Source organism: Sceloporus occidentalis, unplaced genomic scaffold, assembly GCF_023333645.1.
Source record: "Sceloporus occidentalis isolate IW3139 unplaced genomic scaffold, rSceOcc1.0.p SCAF_5, whole genome shotgun sequence".
Classification (NCBI taxonomy): Eukaryota; Metazoa; Chordata; class Lepidosauria; order Squamata; family Phrynosomatidae; genus Sceloporus; species Sceloporus occidentalis.
In genome coordinates, this window is record NW_028316985.1 from 100,386,255 (window position 1) to 100,400,139 (window position 13,885).

General features: G+C 39.0%; 1 protein-coding gene across 2 annotated transcripts in view; it reads right to left on the reverse strand.

Moving 5' to 3' along the window:
- PPARA (peroxisome proliferator activated receptor alpha) overlaps window positions 1-13,885 on the reverse strand; it is a 57,118-nt gene that overhangs the window by 41,862 nt on the left and 1,371 nt on the right. The window contains exons 2-4 of one of the 2 annotated variants that reach the window (XM_089524888.1): window positions 9,346-9,408; window positions 8,682-8,814; window positions 7,006-7,134 (exon numbers count right to left, since the gene is read on the reverse strand). The gene's annotated coding sequence lies outside the window, so the exon portion shown is untranslated. The remainder of the gene's footprint in view (window positions 1-7,005; window positions 7,135-8,681; window positions 8,815-9,345; window positions 9,409-13,885) is intronic. The other variant, XM_089524887.1, reaches the window with a different exon arrangement.

The window sequence follows — 13,885 nt, forward strand, 5'->3', positions numbered from 1 at the left end:
GTCTGTCAAAGAAGGCATAGGCCTGTTACAGACTGCCAAAATAAAGCTGCTTTGGGTCTCTTTGGAGGTATGCTATTTAAATGATGCATGGGTCCTAAGAGCCCAGAGGTCACGCCAAAGCCACACTCCATTCCTAAGCACTGGAGTGCAGCTTTGGTGCAGCTTCTGGATTCTTAGGGTGCATGCATCATTTAAACAGCATATCTCCAAAGAGACCCGAAGCAGCTTTATTTTGGCAGTCTGTAACAGGCCATAGTATCAAATAAGCTACAAACCATGAAAGGAACATGTTCTTCCACAGAATCACTGTAGGTGGCAATACGAGATACAGCAGATGTGCTATAGTCCCCTTAACTAAAATGCATAGGTGAGCTTCAGGCAATATATAAAATCAAGGAGAAGTCCAAAGGAGAGTTGTGTTATAATTAATGAGCATCTCCAGCCACCCATGACAACCAGATAAACATGCGTCTCAGTCATGTTAACAAGGTAAAATTTCTTGCCATCTTAAATCAATATTCCCTAGAGCTGTTGATACTGAAACAAACCAGAGGGGAGGCTTCTTTCTAAATAGTGCTGTGCATGACCTAGTGCAAGATGTGAATATTTCTTATCCTGCTAGGAACAGTGACTGTAGTGCTCTCAAATTTAATATGTATCTAAGCTAAAATGTGCCCAGGAATTCCAACATGGCCACTATTTACATCAAGAAGAGGAACCTTTCCTGCAGAATGATGAAAAAAGGTAAAATAAAAGTTGAAAGGAAAAGAGAAGAAGTCAAATCTCATGACTTTGATAAAGGATTCTGTCAAAATATTGTCATTTGGGTGATAACAGGGGTAAGGTACTGAAAGAACACAAGGAGATTACAGAGCAACTGAATTTTTTTATCTGCCTCCACTGGCAGGACAAATATCAATAACTTAATTGACACTTCTAGGGAGGAACTGGAGCAAATTGTGGTGAAAAGAGATGTTCTGGATCTTACTGACAAATTGAAAACAAATAAATTACCTGATCTGGATATCAATTTAATGGGTTTAAAGAGCTCAAATATGAAACAGTTAATCTAACAAAAATATATGGCATGATATTGGAACAGCTTCTGTGCCTAAGGACTGAAGAGTCCCTATTTAATTTTTAAAATGGACTCAAGACAGGATCTTGAAAGATTAACTAATATTCTGGGCAATGTGGAACTGTGCCTAATGGTGGCGCAGCCACATGCATATACTGCCATTGGGGACAACAGAATTTGAGCATCCATGGATTTTGGTATCTGTGGGTGGTCGGGAATGGATCCCTGTAGATACCAAGGTCCCACTGCATTGTGAACCTTTGGGGAGACCTGTCTTTATGTCCCACCAGACTATCAGGTACACCAGGTAGGAACATGACAGAGGGCCTTTTTGGTGGCTTCCCAGGCTCTGATACCTTTCCAGAGAGGTTAGTCTGGTATCCTCTTTACTGTCTTTTTAAATAGGCCGGTAAAAAACTTTATGATTTTGCAGGCCTTTGAGGGTTGACTGTTCATAGGGTATGTACTATGTTATTTATTCATTTCATTTGTATTCCCCCTTTCTCCCAAAGTGATTTCCAGAAAGAGTCACCTTAAAGAAAACCAATTTTTTTTAAAGCAGTTAAAATCATCACATAAAACAATCTAAAATTATTTAAAAGACATACCAGGTTTAAAAAAAGATAGATAAAACATCCCAGTAAAAAAAGCTTTCCTGTTTATTCAGTAAAGGCCTGCTTAAACAAAAGGAAAAGAGGGCTAGGCTAGCCACACATGGAAAGGAGCTCCAGAGAGTGGGAGCAGCCACTGAGAAGGCTCTCTCTTGTGTCCTTCTCATGTTTGAAACGGTCTCCAGCAGGTTTGCAATGGTCTGGCAGGTTTGTAATGGTCTTTTAGATAGTCTAGACCTAAGATGTATACAGCTTGCAGGTCATAAATTAGAAATGAACCAGTAGCAAGTAAAGCTGTTTTAACAAGTGAGTTATATGCTCCCTATAACTAGTTCCAGTCAGCATTCTGGCCACAGCATTTTCCAAAGGCAGACCCACATAGAGTGAGCTATAGTAGTCCAAATGGGATGTAATAAAGTCATATGTCACTATAGCCAGATCTGATGTCTCAAGGTCTGGCCACAGCTGGCACACTAGTTTCACCTCTTGGCCATTGCTGAAACCTGGGCATCCAGGCTCAGAGTTCTGTCCAAGAGATTGCCCAAACTGCAAGCCTGGGATTTCAGGAAGAGTATAACCCTATCCTACACAGGCAGAGTTCCTATTCCCTGAAAAGCCTTACAACTGACAAGGAGCACCTCTGTCTTGTCTGGATTAAGTTTCAGTTTATTTGCTCTCATCCAGTCCATTATTGACACTGGTTCAGTACCAAGATCTCCTCCTTGGAATTGGATGTAAAGTGTCATCAGCATGTTGGTGACACCACAACCAAAATTCTGGATGACCTCTCCCAGAGATTTCATGTAGATCTTAAACACCATGAGTGACAACAGCTAGGGCATCAAACAAGAGTCCCTCAGCTGCACCTTCTGAGTTTGCCCCTCTAAGAAAGACTAGAACCACTGCTTAACGGTGCCCCCAAATCCCATCCCAGAAAAACAGCCCAGAAGGACTGTTGTGACCTATAAAGCCCTAAATGGCTTGGGCCCAGAGTACTTGGAGGACCGCGTCTCCCCATACAATCCGCCCCGCACACTCAGGTCAGGGGGGAAAAATCTCTTGAGCATTCCTAAGACTAAATATGTATCAACAGCGCAAAGGGCATTTTCTGTGGCAGCCCCGCAATCTTGGAACGCTCTCCCTGAGGAGCTCCGCTTAGCCCCCTCCCTGGAGTCGTTTAAGAAGAACCTGAAGACTCATTTATTCCATCAAGCTTTCCCTCACATGTCCTGACTGTATTTCCCCTATGTACTGTGTGTTGTATTGTATGGATTTTTAGATTGATTAGAAATTTTGATTGATTCTATGTGGATTTTAATGATGTATAGTTATGCTGGTTTTAAGTGGGGTGTTTTTATTGTGAAGTTTGTTTTTTAACTTGTATTGTACTGCATTTGTATTGCTTGTAAACCGCCATGATCGTGGGAACGGTGGTATAGAAATAAAATTTCAATCAATCAATCAATCACAATCCCTGGTACTGAAAGCTACTTATTAAGCAGCAGTTATCAACAGGGACACACTCCTGTTCAGAGTTAGGAAATGTAAAGTTGTGCCTATTAAGGCAAAAACAAATAACCACTTACATGCTGGTGAGAACAAAGCTGATTGTGAATTACCAACAATGAGATTCAGGGGTTGTAGTGCATAGGTCCACCAAACCGTTGGCCCAGTCACATGGCTACTTGTGAAAGGGCAAATTCAATGTTGGCCATTGTTAGAAGAGGAACTGAAAATAAAACTGCCAATATCAGACGACATTTACCAAAATCTATGGTAAGATCAGAGTTAGGATAATGTGTACAGTTCCGGCCACAGAGCTCAAAAAGAATATTGTAGAAACTGAGAAGTGTAGAAAGGGCAATCAAAATGATCAAGTGCTTGTAATGATGAAATGTAACAACATTTGGTGTTTTTTAGCTTAGAAAGAAGTACTGTATATACTCATGCATAAGTCTAGAAATTTTAGTCGAAAAATTGACCCAAAAAACTTGGGTCGACATCCACGGGACAATGTAAATACTGTATTTTAACTCTTATCAAAAAAAAACAACCATCCCCTGGTGAGAGAATATTTTCTTCTTGGAGCACCAAAAAGAAGCATCAACCCTCTCTACTATCTCATCCAGACAGCCTTTAGGGTGAGCGCAAACAGTTATGCCCGCAAAAAAAAATAAATTAAGATCTTTAGCATTGTTTTCCTTTGCTTCATCCTTTACATTCTTTGTTACGTGCTGCTAAGTTTTCCATACGATTTATCCATGGGTCATATTGCAATCCATAATTTTGGCCCCAAAACCTGCTCTCGACTTATACATGAGGTTGACTTTTAGTTGAGTATATCTATGGCAAGCATGGAAAGATATGACAGAAGTACATTACACTACAGTGAAAGAACAGCATAGGGAACATTTTTCTTCTTGTCACATAATATTAGAAGCTGGGCGGGGTCATTCAAAACACCTGAATGGTGGGCATTCAGGACAATCAAAAGGATGTACCTTTTCACATATTGCCGTTATACTACAAAATTTGCTACCACGGCGACTACTACATTGGATGTCTCTAAAGGGACATTACACAAATTCTTGGTGGATAAGGTTATCCAGGGCATTTTAAAGATATTGGTACCAGGTGTTTAATTCATTCAAATTATTAGTAAGTGGAACCTTCTCTGCTACATAGAATGCAGTGAAAATCTCTGCAAATAAAAAATAGGGAGTGAATACTGCCTTGCAAATGCATTTACAAATTTATCACCAAAATTGGCCAGAAATTTTCTTCAGATTGTGAAAAATTGAGTTGTTAGATGTTAAATGAGAAGGGAGGGCTGCAATCTATTTAAAAGGTTAATTGCTTGTCCTGGTCACTTCCAGATAGGCCATTCATCATTTTTACAGCCAGAACAGCAGCAGTCTAGAAAGTCTGGAGGGGCAAAAGGCCACATAAACAGCCCTGCGGTGTACAAAGAGAGCATTTGTTAATTATTTTCAGAAAGACCAGTAGTTGGCTGTATATTCTACTGTTACTATTCCATTTCACAGAAATTTCATGCTCTAGTCAATGCACTTCAGGAGCTTCACATCTAAATTTCTGTTCTTTTTTATTTGTATATGTCTATTTGCCTTTAGTCAGTGCATTTCAGGTGCTTCCCATCTGAATTTCTGTTCTTGGTTCCTTGTACATGTCTATTTGTCTTCACTGGGTGTTCAAAATCTAAGAGCAGATATCCAGTTGGACACAAATGGTACTTTAAAAATGACTTGAGGCAATTAGTAGCTAGTGGTCATACTGGCTATGCATCACCTCCAGTATCTATGTTACTATGTTTCTGTATACTAGTTGCTGAGCAGCATGAATAGAAGAGTGCTATTGTACTCATATTGTGCTTCTTTCTGGTCTTCCCTTGAGTATATATACCTATCTATTGCACGAATAAAATACTCAATAGTACAGTACCCCACTATGAGAATAACTCTTTCCATTCTTATATACAGTGAGAGAAAGCCATATAAAACCTAGCTGTAAGTATGAAACAAGGTAAATAATACTGTTCTTTGTCTTGCTATTTTGGTTTAGTAGTCAGATTTGCCATCACTGTCTGGCTATATATAAAACACATTGTAATACATTCATATATTAAATACACACACACATTTATATAGTAAATATTTCAGCCTTTAAATTTTTACTACAGGAGTATTATAATGCTGTTATTCAATTGTAGACATAAGAACTATAAGAAAATGTATATGTATGCAGTCTTTCATTGGAAATGATTGCTAACTTTATTCCCAACAAAAATGAAAGAAAAAGAAAAAAAGAAGGGGGAATTAGGATCTAGTAGTCCCACTCAGAAACAGCTTGGTGTTTGTTTTCTACCTGTATCTTTCAAGACTGAAGGACTAATTTAGGGCTTACAAAATATTACAGCTCCCCTAAAATGATGTCATTTCCAAAGATGGGCATCGTTGGTTTTCAAGCCCAGGAATGTCACTTATTCCCCCTAAGGGTTCTAGTAGAGACCTAGAAGCTGACCAGAAATCATCTAGTTCAATTCTTTATCCTGTGTCAGGACTAGCCATCCATCAACTCACAGAGAACTCAAGGGCTCTCAATCGAAGGCATGGGCACTACACAAGGAAAATTACTTGAGTTGGTTACAGAAAACAAGCGAAGACATATACAGCAGGGAAAAACGAAACCCAGGGGAAATCTAATTTAGAGGAAAAAATGGTCAGTCACAACAATATCTGAAAATGTCTTGTGCCTAAATTGTTTATGTATTGTATATCTGGCAGTGGCATCACTAGGGTTGGCATCACCTGGTGTGGGAACGCGTAGTGCCACACACAACCCACTGACCTCCTCCCATGCCACGCCATACAGAATACTTAGGCCTGTTACAGACTGCCAAAATAAAGCTGCTTCGGGTCTCTTTGGAGGTATGCTATTTAAATGATGCATGGGTCCTAAGAGTCCGGAAGTCGCGCCAAAGCCACACTCCATTCCTAAGCACTGGAGGGCAGCTTTGGTGCAGCTTCCGGATTCTTAGGATGCATGCATAATTTAAACAGCATACCTCCAAAGAGACCCGAAGCAGCTTTATTTTGTCAGTCTGTAACAGGCCTTAGTAATGTATTTTGTACTAATGTTACTTATAAATCGTAATTCCCATAGTCAGTGAATGTAATGGTAATAGTTGCGACATAAACAATTAGCAAAATTAAAATTATACCTTTAAACTACAGTATCATACACACAGCCTAAATGCATGCACACGTACATAGTTTCATGTAATTAAAGTGAAAATTTGGTAAAATGTGAAGTTTTAAAATAAAATTTTTGAAAGAATTGAAAAGTTTATATTTTTTACAAAAAAACTTAATTTTTTTAGAAATAAAAATTTAAATTTAAAAAATCCTGGGATCTCCCTTTAATCCTCCCACTGAACCTTGCCTCACTAACACAATCTCTTCAGTGTTTTAGATGGACACAGGTGAATGTCATAGCCCATAGGCAACGTTTGGGGAGCAGTAGTGTCATCCCCCCTTAAAGGTAACACCTGGTGAGACCCACAGCCCCTCCACCATGACACCCCTGATATCTTGGTATCTCCCACTTCCCCAAGTGATTCACTTTTAATGGGGTGGGAGAGACCAGAATAATTTGTGGGGAGACATGCCTTCTCAAATCTTGTGCTGCCTGCTCTTGTTCTACACAATTAGCATTATCTTTAATAGTTTTTTCCCCTAATGTTTTGAAGACATTCTCCAAAGCGGCTTGCATAATCTACACATTCCAAATTTTACTTACCATTTCTGATAGAGTCTTTGAAGGCTGCAAGCAAGGATGGTATCCAAAATATGTTTCCCTTCCATTGTGTAGGAACACTTGCTTGTTAATGTTTGATTCACCATGAATTCTGGACAGCGAGTCTTTTCACTTTAAAAAAAACAGTAAGAGAGTATCAGAGGAACAGATTGTGGAAAGATGGCTCCAACAGCATTAACCATCTAAAAGTGGTGTAACTCTGCTGCTCCTCTTTTAATATGTAACAAACCATGTTGATTAGCATCCACAAGCCTTCAGTAGAGCGTCTGCATTTTTGTGCAAATAGTATCTCATACATGTATATTTTAACCAAATATCCCCACTATTAGAAATATCTCTCACTTAATCATATTAAAACGATTAACATTATTAATATTATAATTAAAATTATTAAAAGCTAGTTGGTCATTTGGGTTTTCATTCAATACTCTGTGAACATAATCCACTCATGCAATAAGACTATTCCATTCTTTCCTGTGCCCTGCTATGTATATCGTAGCCAAATCTGCTCCTGAGAATTTCCCAGCTGTTTGGAGCAGAAAGGAATGTCCTAGTAGACAGCTGGATGTAACACGCTATAAGCGGTCATTTTTCCTTTTCAAATTAAAACTTGTGTTCAATATCCACTTATATCCAGAAGATGACTGCTCACTATTCCTTCCTTCTGTGAATTCTTTTTCCGAAGAAGCCCAGAAAGCGTTGTCTTGCAAGGGTGTAGTCTCCTTCCCCAAGAGCATTATTCCACTTTAAATTCTATGGCTGCCTCCTGTGGAATCCTGGGATTTGCAGTTTAGCTAGGGGCATTTAGATTTCTTAGCCAAAGAGATCTTAGGCTTCACTAAACTACAAACCCCAGAATTCAACAGGGAGCAGCCATAGCAGCTAAAGTGCAATAATGGCTCTGTAACAGTGTACAGCTTGCCCTCCGTATCCAGAGATTTTTTTATCCACGGATTCAAACCCACAGCTTATATATATATATATATATATATATATTTTCCCAAAAACAAACCTTGGCTCCCCCCCCCCCATTTTATATAACGTTCCCAGAATTCCCTTGCACTAAGCCAGGGCAGTTGAAGCGGTCTCAAACTGGATTATTTCTGCAATGTGTTTTGGACCTAAGTAAACAAATCAGGATGCTAGCTGGCAATTTCCCATGCTCATCCTAGGCCCTAGCTCTGTGCTTCTATCAGCAGTCAGGTTCACAGAAATTAAGCCAAGGAAACTTTCTGGTATGGATACAAGTCAGAAAGAAAGTTCTGACTGCATGTCTGGCTGCTGCTAAAAGCACAAAAGTAAGTACCAAGTAAAAATAGGTAGTAACCTAAGCAGAAGTTACACATTAGGTACAAATAGGGTGGAAAATTAGAATGATTATCCCATTGGCTGATAACCAAAACAAAAAACTCAAATGAAAATCAACAGATCTGATTAGGTTTTGTACTGATTTTTAAGCCACATGGTTCAAACACAACCACAGTATTACCAAAATACCTGTACATGTCTTTTCAACATGTTACGTTTTTACTACGCTTTTGCTTGCTCCAAGATTTAGGTATCGATTGGATTATAAACCAAAATAACAATATGGCTAAAGATGAAATCTTACAAATGCATTCCAGGGTTACCTTTACAAATGTCTGCAAAAATCCTACCTTTATACACTTGCAAACACCTATAGACTTGGCCACCACCGCTATTTATTTTCATGCATTGTTCCAGACTATGTATTTTCCTCATTATACTACTCAACTACAGCACACACCTTTCACAAATTGCACACGATACCTAAAACACACACAAACAAGCATGTATGTTCCAGTGATCTCAATGTCATATATCTGTATCATCAGAGGAAACCACCATATATTATTTAACCAAGTAAATACTTAAGTTTAAAGGCCATTACAGTAGACAGGGTATGTCTGGGTATTTCAGAAGTAATAATTATATGTTTAATTATGTATTATACATTTAATAAAAACATATTTTTGTCCCAAACTTCTATATGCTAAGAGGAAAAAGTATGACTCATTCCACGCCAACATACAAAATACAGACCTACAAGTGAAGTAGGCTTCCAGCTGACAGTTTTTAAACAGTAACTGCATTCTAAAGTCCAAAAGTTGTCTCACAAAAGATAAGTTCATGCCACATTTCTGATGATATAATGTACACAAACAGAATACATAGTGCCATAATGTGCCCTTGCAGTATCAGTCACACCCCTAAGGCAGACATTTCATTTTCATATATTAAAATGCTTGTTTTAAGATTAATACACACCCTACTCTCAAGAGAGCTAAAGTAAATAATTACCTGATTTAAATCCACTCCCTTACGCACCCATCCCAAAGGGGAAAACAAATGGAAACTCAAAAGCTGTAAGGTATAAAATTCTAAATTAGTAAAAATTACATTTATATTAATTCCTATTCCATATTAAATAAAATATTTCAAATATTAAATTTGCAACTAAAATCCTATTCTTATTCTATTTCAAGGTCTATGGATAACATAGATCAATAAAAAGGTGTTTTATGGCTACATTTACATTTAGAATTAGATACTTGGGCTGACAAAAGTTTTGCCTAGAGAGCCAGTGATGACTGGCAGATGTCTGAGGTGGGGGGGGGGGGAATCTATTTATGGTCTCACATAGCTTTGGGTCCCATATTAGGAGAAAGGCAGGATATTAATTAATTAATTAATTAAATACAATAATAATGGGTTGGTCAATTTCTGATCTTCCAGCTGTTGTTAGACAGCAACTCTCGGCAACCCTAGCTGGCACAGTCAATAGTGATAGGTCCTACAACAACGTGAGGATCTTACATTGCATGTCCCTAAGTCGGTGATGGCGAACCTATGGCACACGTGCCACAGGTGGCACTCAGAGCCCTCTCTGTGGACACATGTGCCGTCGTCCCAGCACAGAGTTTGCCAGAGTTTGTTACTAGAAAGCCAGAGGGACATGCACTTTGCAATAAATAAGTGGGTTTTGGATTGCAGTTTGGGCACTCAGCCTCTAAAAGGTTCACCATCACTGCCCTAAGTAATCCCTAAAATACTGTATATACTCATGTATACGTCTAGAAATTTAGGTTTAAAAAATTGACCCCAAAAACCTGAGTTGACTTATCCACTGGTCAATGTAAGTACTGTATTTTAATGCATATATAGTGAAAGGTAAGAGTTTAATCTGCCCTGGAAGCACTGACTCCCTTCTATTCTCTCAGCCATCCAGCCTTTAGTATGAACACAAATAGTTATGCCTGCTAGAATTTTGTAAGTTTTCCTTTACTTCGTCCTTTACATCTTTCATTACAAGTCAAGTTTTATATTTGACTTATCCATGGGTCATATCAAAATCCACAATATTGGCCCCCAAACTTGCCCTCGACTTATCTAAGAGGTCAACTTATAGTCAAGTATACAGTATATGGTAGGCCTTATAAAATCAGAATTACAATACAATCAATATAATTGCTATTCTGCCACCTCAACCTTATAACGTAAAAAACCTTCAAATTTTTTGAAGGCGAGGATAAAAAGACAACCAATAGTTAATGTTTGAAGGGAAAGCAAAACAAGATTAACATACTCTTTCCCTACAAATCCTCTGTTCCAAAATCCCTACTCTTACTTATTATTGCAGCAAATGAAATACAGTACAGAGCAGGGTATAAGCAATTTGGCACGACCTTTCTTCCTCTGTCCCCTAGTAACTATGCCACCCTTTCCCAATACGGAAAGGGGGGCGGGAAGAAAGAGAAACAGGCAGTGTGCCTGGGTCATGGAAAGGAAAGTCAGTATCAGATTCACAGATTGCTTTTTGCTACTGGGACATGAATAATAAACCATGTAATGCAGAAAAAGTACTGACAAAAATCCCACGTAAGCCTGGTCTTATGCAGATTTACCTCTTGGGGCAAAACTATTGTAGAAATGAGGTTCCAATCACAGCATGCCAATTTATAACTATAATGTGCAATTTATACCCATCAAAACAGTACTAAATTTAGTTATAACTTGAAAATTCTTTGTGAAGGAATGTGTGTATATGTGTGTGTGTCACAGCAACGGTGCAAATAACTGAAAGAGCACTTTATTCTCAAGTCTTTTACCTGAATGTCACTAAGCAACACCAGGAATTCTTGGGGTACCAAATTATTGGTATTATTGGTATTCATAAAGATAAAATGTACTGCTGCTAAAAATACAGGACATATCAGTTTATTTAATCTACTTTAGGCCTGTTACAGACAGCCAAAATAAAGCTGCTTCGAGTCAGAGTGGAGGTATGGTGTTTCACGGATGCATGTGTCCTAACAGTCCAGAAGTTGCACCAAAGCCACGCTCCAGCCCTAAGGACTGGAGTGTGGCTTTGGTGAGGCTTCTGGACTCTTAGGACGCATGCATCATTGAAAACACCATGCCTCCACTGTGACTCGAAGCAGCTTTATTTTGGCTGTCTGTAACAGGCCTTCATTTCCTTCCAATGCTCCTGAATAACTTTAGAACTGCAGTTTTCAAGGATGCTCAGTGAAGAGAGTGGAAAGCATGGGAGAAGAAAACCGGTTTGCAAGTTGGGACAAAACCATGTTTTCCTTCCCCCCCTCCCCCAGAGAAATAAATCCCTTGTGTTCTGTGGATATATGAAGTTTCAACTGTTCACAACAGGGACACACCTCTACTGCCACCAATTCAGGGGGAATACCACAATTCAGACATTAATGAAAAAGCCAACTCAAATATGGCATATAGCTTCTCAATGTACGCATGACTATTACCTCTTGAGTATTGATATACCATTTTCCTATCTAACAGAAAGGAGCTGCTGGAAGAAAAATGTCTTTTATGCTTTTACAATCATTTCTGTTTTGCTCTGACTACTTGTGTATTATTGTCACAACTGGCTCACAGTCGCTATTAAAAAGGCCTTCACCTATGAATTTGCAGGGAGTTTCTGTTTTGCAACACACTTGCAACTAGGAAATGCAATCAATTAATCTTTATTGTTGCGGTCAATGACCAGCATTGCTAAGAAACAGGAGGACATCACCTAAGACAAAGTCCAAAGGTGTGATAATACACAGTTAATCCATAAAACCCATCACTGCCTTATTCAAAAAATAAATTGGCCAGTTGCAATTTCTCACTTCATCTTAATGCCTGTACTGTGCAACTCCAAAGTTTACGTCACCGCACAACAAAGATGATCCAATAAAAATACTCTTACCTCTTTTGTTTCCCTATCATATTTGCGTCTCTTTCAAGGAATCCAATGGGATAGTTGAGAGGGAGTAAGCTCAAGGTGACCAAGGCTGTGTCTACACTGCAAAAATAAAGCAGCTGGACAGCACTTTAATTGCCATGACTCTCCTATAGAAACCTGGGATTTGTAGTTTGGTGAGAGCTCTCTGACAGAGCAGGTTGAATACTTCATCTAACTATAAATCCCAGGATTCCAGAGGTTCAAATGGTGCCAACCTGCTTTAATTTTGCAAGGTGGATACATCTCCAGTGGGTTTCAGTGAACTCTAAACTTCCCCAGATAAAAGCCAGCCTTTTAACTGCGACACACACTGGTTCTCAATGTATAAGAATAGTCGGAAGGCCAAAAAGAAGAGGAATCCACCCTTCCAACTGCCGATTAATCGATCTGAAATGAGTAGGTGGGGTGATTTGATGGTTATTAATCTAAACTGTATAAATGCTTTTGCATTTTTAAATAAATACTAAAACCTCTAAAATATGGATAGTATATATTCTGGGAGAAAAATCTCTTTGGAACATCACTTCCCCCCCCCCCCCCAAAAAAAAAAATTGTCCCAAACTGTGCCCTTTAAGGGATTTTGGACTTCAGCTCCCAGAGTCCCAGACCATTGGCCAACTTCTGGGAGCGGAAGTCCAAAATCTCTTAAAGGGCACATAGTTTGGGGACCACCTCACCAAGATGAAATGAGAAACGTTAGTGCCATTAGACCCAGCTGTGGCTCCCTAATTCCTATCTGTTGGTTATTATGTTGGCTAGAGAGCCATGGGACAAAAAAACCTCCGCCGGTCCCCACTTTAGAGAGTGCCTCGCCTTACAAGGTGACTCAAGCAAGCACACGGTACTCCTGCTGCAAGGTTTATGGCCCCATTGGTAGGCCAGAACACAGAGAAAGAAGCAGAAATATACAGTTATATACACTTTAGGTTACATTTTGGTGAGTAAGGAGGGGGGAAAAGACACACCCACACACTAAATCTGCACCCCATCTTTCCATCCAAGGCCCATGCCAAGGCTTCAATCACCTCTTCAGGCAAGAGCCCTCCTACTTCCCCAAACAAGCAGGAATTCTGCCAGGCTGGGATTTGTTCCCATCTATAATTTGTATTCGTTTTCTACAGCAAAACCGTATCAATACAATCCACCTGCGCCTTCACTGAGCTTCGGGGGCCTTGCTGCGCAGATCACAAAGCCACTCCATCATCCAACTGTCCTCCCAAAGTAAAAAACCACAGGCTGCCAATCCTTCTGTCTTCTGCCACTCATCTCACTTACCTTACCTTTATATAAAACTATTATTCATTACTCTAGGCACTGCTTTACTCTTTAGCATTATATATATATATATATATATTCTGATTTTCTTAGTCCCCTTCCGTAAAAACTTATTTCTATTTCGCTGTATCTATATTTCTTATTTGATTTCTCTCCTATACATCCTTTCAATATGTGTCTGTATATGTATATGTATGTATATATATGTGTGTATATATATATATATATACTTGTGTATATGTGTATATATATTTGTATGTGTGTATATATATATATGTGTGTGTCTATGCATATATGTGTGTGTGT